The sequence below is a fragment of the Myotis daubentonii genome, chromosome 17 (assembly GCF_963259705.1).
Source record: "Myotis daubentonii chromosome 17, mMyoDau2.1, whole genome shotgun sequence".
Classification (NCBI taxonomy): Eukaryota; Metazoa; Chordata; class Mammalia; order Chiroptera; family Vespertilionidae; genus Myotis; species Myotis daubentonii.
Window position 1 is genome coordinate 15655702 of NC_081856.1, and position 6241 is coordinate 15661942.

The 6241-nt window shown below is 41.8% G+C and overlaps 1 pseudogene; it reads right to left on the reverse strand.

Annotated features, from left to right (window-relative positions):
- Positions 1-748: 748 nt before the first annotated feature.
- Positions 749-967, reverse strand: LOC132220210 (U2 spliceosomal RNA; annotated as a pseudogene).
- Between the last annotated feature and the right edge of the window lie 5274 nt (positions 968-6241).

Sequence of the window (6241 nt, forward strand, 5' to 3'; positions counted from 1 at the left end):
TATCAACCACAAAAATCTCAGCCGCAGACCAAGACCTGCAGGGAGGCAGGGGTCAGCTGGGCTGGGCTCGGCTCGCCTGCTCCATGCCTGCGTCACCCTCCTCCAGCAGGCTAGCCTGGGCCAATCTTCTCATGGACATGGCGCAAGGGCGCAAGCCAGACCACAAAGCCACTGTCCAGGGCTTTGCTCACAAAGACATGCTTGCTAACATTTCATTAACCAAAGCAAGTTACAAGAGTGAACCCAAATATAAGGGGTGGCCAAAATGTTCCTTCATATTGAGAGAGCTAAAAAATCACATGGTGAAGTACAAGAATACAGAGACTGGGAAAAACTGAAGCAGTAATACGATTTTGCAAAATAGTAGCTAAAATTTTGGAAATGACAGGTGAGGATAAACAGAAAATTAAAACTTATTCCCTAATCCCACCACCCACCCACCAGTAACCATGATTAATAATGACTTTATCATTCTGGTATTATTTCTACAGAAAAAATAAAAATTCTTTAAAAAACTTTTTTTTTCCATAGAGATCAAACTAAAATAGTAATAAGGGTTTAAAAAATTTCACCAAATTATATTAGAAGCATTTTTTTCTGTGCCATTAAATATTCTTGGACAATTTGCTTCATGCTGCAGTCCAGCATACAGAATTGCTATATATTATTTAATCATTCCACTGTTATTGGACATTTAGTTTGTGACACTATTTTCTTAATAAATAGCAGGATGTCCCCTGATGATAAAAATGGCACTTCTCTAAGCCACAGAAATGTGTAGAAACATGCTGAATAGGCAAGTTGTACAGCAGGTAGGAAATGAAAATCAGGCCTGAAAAAAAATGGTAATTCACTTATCCAGATGGACTCTTAGATGAAATCTGTTTCTTAGCTGTTAGTAAGCTGTATTTTAAACTGATAAGAACAGATACTACACTTGATCTTAGCCAAAAGGCCGAGAAGCGATGTAAGTAAGCTGTATTTTAAATATAAAGCAACAACACAGAACCATGGTATTGGATAAGAAATAGTACATAGCCCTGGCCGGGTGACTCAGTTAGTTGGAGTGTTGTCTTGTACACCAAAAGGTTGTGGGTTCGATTCCCAGTCAGGGCACATACCTGGGTTGTGGGTTCAATCCCCGGTCAGGAGCTTGTGGGAGGCAACCAGTCCATGTTTCTCTCTCACATCAATGTTTCTCTCTCTCTCTCTCTCTCTCTCTCTCTCTCTCTCTCTCTTCCTCTCTTCCTTCTCTCCCTCTCTCCCCCTCACTCTCTGGAAAAAAAAATCAATAAAAATATGTCCTCGGGTAAGGATTAGGAAAAAATAAAATAAAAAGTAAGAAAATAGTACATAATTTCCATATATGCCAACCTAACTTTATAGTGTTTTGCTTTATATGTAACTAGAGGCTCAGTGCACAAAATTTGTGGAGGGGGGTGGGGTGGTGGTGGTTCAGGTGTCCCTCAACCCAGCCTGCATGCTCTCCAATCTAGGACCCTTGAGGGATGTCTGACTGCCCTCTCACAATCCAGAACTGCTGGCTCCCAACCACTCACCTGCCTGCCTGCCTGATTGACCCTAACCACTCCCCTTCCAGCCTGATCGACGCCTAACTGCTCCCCTGCCAGCCCGATTGCCCCTAACTGCCCTTCCCTGCCGGCCCGGTCACCCCTAACTGCCCTCTCTTGTCAGCCTGGTTGCCCCTATCTGCCCTCCCCTGCTGGTCTGGTCGCCCTCAACTACTCTCCCCTGCTGGCCTGGTCCCCCCCAACTGCCCTCCCCTGCAGGCCTGATTGCCCACAATTGCCCTCCCTTTCAGGCCTGGTCCCTCCCAACTGCCTTCCCCTGCTGGCCATCTTGTGGAGGCCATCTTGTTTCCACATGGGGGCAGCCATCTTTTGTATTGGAGTGATGGTCAATTTGCATATTACTCTTTTATTAGATAGGATGCCCTTTTCAGCAGTAGAAAAGTACTAATAGCCAACAATTAAATGCCTGGCTGAATGTTTCCAAGTGGATTTCTAATGACTATGCCATTCAATCAGAGGAAATGTTATGCCATGAATGGTTAATTACTTTAAACTAGATGCCCAGTGCACGAATTCACGCACCAGTGGGGTCCATTGATCTGGCCTAGGGGATTAAGTCGAAACTGGCTCACCAACATCCCCCGACAGGTCCTGGATTGCAAGAGGATGCAGGCCAGGCCGAGGAGCCCCACTGGTGCACAATCGGGGCTGGGGAGGGATGCAGGAGGTTTGCCAGCTGGGGAGAAACCACAGGAGGGCTCCAGGGCATGTCCAGCTGGTCTGGCTCAGTTCTGATCCACCAGACACCAGCAGCAAGCTAACCTACCAGTCGGAGCATCTGCCCCCTGGTGGTGAGTGCACGTCATAGTGATTGGTCAACCGGTCGACTGTCTGCTCCCTGGTGGTCAGTGTATGTCATTGCTAGCGGTTGAGCAGCCTTAGTATATCATTAGCATATTATGCTTTGATTGGTTGAATGGATGACCAGACAGTTAGCATATTAGGCTTTTATTATATAGGATTATATAGGATGGTTGAGAAGTTTTCCCTTTTCAAAAATAGCATGCAGTTACTCACTCTGGTCACTAGATGGTGCTTTTGTGCACAATAACTCCTGGCTTTGCCACCTTTGCTCCATCCCTCCTAAAAAGTGATTTATTTGACATTAAAATATACCTTCACCTTCTTAACTAATTAGACTTTTAGCAATAATTAACTAATTCTCATAAAAAAATGAAAAATATTTCTGTATCAAATATATCAAAACAATCAGAAAATTTTTCTAATATGCAACCTACCAGACCTCCTCTATAATAATATGGTATGAAAGCTCTTTCCAAAGAAAAGGGTAATTTGTTATCAACTTTTGCTTCTCTAAACCAACAGATCTGCTCAAAGAAAATAGTACACAGCTTAGTAGGGGTGTTGGCTGAAACTAATTAATGTATCAAAAGCTTAGTTCTTCATAAATTTGTGGGTTACAAACTCACAGCATAACTTCTTTACTAAAAATGTGACTGATTTAATTTTATTTTTTGCACTACAGTTCTGGAGCCTGATTATTTTAAAAAATATTGGGCCAGTGTTAACCCCCCCAAGTGAGGATTTTGCTGCTCTTCTATCTTCCACCTCCCCCTTCATTCCTTTGCAGGAGCAGCAACACAAGGCTTTGCAAACAGAAACTGCTGCTAGGCAAGCAGGTAGAATGGGAGCACAGTCATTTCTTGGCAGTGCTGCTGTCATAGCATCCATGTAGCTTTCTTCACGGGGAGCTCTCAGAATATACAAATCAGGTTATCTTATGACAAAAAGGGTTCTCCAAACACCTTGAAGCTCTATAAAAGTTTCCATCATTCACTAATAAATTAATAATAAACCTCTTTGGTAGAAAGATACCCGAAATAGCAACCCCAATTTGCAAAATTCCACAGGACATCCAAAGAGACAGGGCTAGCTCTGTGGGTCTTCTAAAAATCTCTGCCTCACTTCTTTTCCTTTGTGCTAAAACATAAAAAAATCTATGATTTTCTGTGGCATCACTGTTGAATTTATCCTCAAACTGTTACATTTTTAATCCGATTCCAATCATGTAACATCATGACATCTGTTAATTCAAGATGGCTCTTCACTCAGAAACCCAATAAATAGGAAAAAATGATGAAAAACCAGAAAATATTCTCTCTTTGAGAATAAAAGGGTTTGGTGAGTAAATATCAAAAGCAATAATTAATAATATGAACAGTTAGTCGGATTTAGCACAGATAAGCTGGCAGATGAATGAATTCTTGATTTTAAAACGTTTATTAAGTGTGATGATAGCTCACAGGTCAGCATGAAGAGGGTGGGTAAGGTGTGAACACCACCATCACCTGTAGACCCCAGATCACCATGAGCAGAGCTTTCTTTACTCACCTTGCTCCTACACAACCATGGTTTACACTCCCTACTTTCTCAACCAAGAGTGTGATTGAGTCAGCGGCCACCTCCCTATTTGTGATCTAGCCAATACAGGGGCAAATGAGCAAAGAAAATTTTTTTTTCCATTTTTGTTTGGAAAGAACAAAACATTTGAAATGGAAAGTATTTGTGTGTCATTCTTCAAAATAAAGTGTATAGGTATCTCTCCTATTCCCTGAATGAAGCCCAGATCCCCAGCCTTCTGTAGTCTGACCTTGACCCATGCTTCCTCCATTTCCTCCAATCACAGTTCTCCAGGCACAGTAGATCTCTATCCAGAGCCCTCTCTGCTCCCACACCTTTACCCTGTTTTCTTTACTGTATTTTTCCTGTTTCAGGTGAACATCACGTTTCCCGACTCTTAAAAGTAACAGCCATCTTCATTAAATCTATATCCTCTCTGGGTACCAGTTCAATGGTTTCACCCCCTTCGCGGTCAACCCTCTGGAAACAGGGAACTCATGTCGCCTCTACTTCACCTTCACTCACTCAATGACTGCCACACAACTTTTGCTCACATCACTGGGCCGGAATCACCCCACCACAGCTACCAAGGACTGGCCAATTTACAAACTGGCTCAATTCTTCTGGTTGTAATCTTGACGTTGTTGACAATTCTTCTTGAACTTTCATGTCCCTTGGTTTTAGTCATCAGGCTCTGAGGGCATTCACACTTCTCTGGCTACTGCTCTTTCACACACACACACACACACACACACACCCTACATTTATTATTTTACTTAGTAGAGACCTGGTGCACAAAATTCATGCACAGGTAAGGTCCCTAGGCCTGGCTGGTGATCAGGGCCAATAGGGGCCTTCCGACTGCCAGCCAAGGCCTTCCTTCATTCTGTGTCACCCTCTGTTGGTCAGCACACATCATAGCGAGCAATCGAACTCCTGGTCTCCCGGTTGAACTCCTGAGGGGACACTTTGCATCTTAGCCTTTTACATATATAGATAAGGAAATAATTATTTTTTCAACTACAAACAACATAAAATATAATTTAAAATATAAGGGGGAACATCTAAAGTATATGGCTGTCTAAACGCTATGCTGCATACCTGAAATTAATACAAAATAATATTGAATGTAAACTGTAATTAAAAAAATAAAATTTTTTAAATTAAAATTAAAAATAGAATATAATTTAACAAACATCCACAACCCAGAATTAATACCTATTAGCAGTGAGTGATATTTGCTATCAGACTCTTTTTTCGTTAATTATGCCCTTAAGAAAATTACATATGTAACATAATCCTATAATCTCCTTTGAAAACAAAATGAAAGATTGCATTTCAGATAAAGTTAGAGATTCTTTTATTCACCATCCTCATTCAACCCCACTTCTTTCCTGGCCCTTCTCCTCAGGCAACCATCACCAGGACATTGGTGTGTGAGTGTCCAGCTCATTCAAAATTTTACTTACAGCTTACACACATTCAGATGTTATTTGTGTCTGTGAGTGTTTTATAAATTTACATAAATGATACCATACCAAAATGTTCACTTTCCCCCCCAACATTATTTTAAAGTCAGTCTATGCTGCCATAAAAAGATCACATTTATGCCACGTAATTGTGCCAATTCGTGTATTCATGGGACTCTGCAGCATTAGACAGATTTGATCCTTTGATGCTAAGTACTTGGATGCTGATTTTTTGCTATTGCAGAGGAGGCTGTACTGAATCTCTCTGCCCGTGTCTCTTACATGTGTGTGAGGAATTTTCAGTGGTATATATACCTGGAAGTGGCATTGTGGGGTCTTCTCAAGTCTAGCTTCAGTTAGATGCATTCCCACTCCCCCAAAGTCATCTTTCTACCACAAAAACCCAACAATGTGACTTTCCCGCTTAAAATCTTCAATTGGCTTCTTCACTACTAAGTGTCCTTAGGGACTTAAGACAAAACTTGCACCTTCTAATAATTAACTGCCAAGATTACTAGTCAACATTGCCTTCCCCTGGGTCCTTACATTCGGGTAAAGACCCTACAAAGTGTTCTGCCCAGAAGAAGTAGCATATCGGGCATGAATGCCCTGGAATAAACCCATCTCCATGGTCATCCTTTCTTTCTCCTTGAGAACACTGGGAGGGGAAGCTGACTGCACACAACTGCTTTTGGGGCCAAATTAAAGAGGGGTGAGGGAACTCCACTCTTCCAGAGGAAGTCAGTGTTACCTTCTCTTCTGTTACATGATGCTCTCTGGTCTACCCTCTCTCATCTTTCTTCACATATGCTTTTAAAA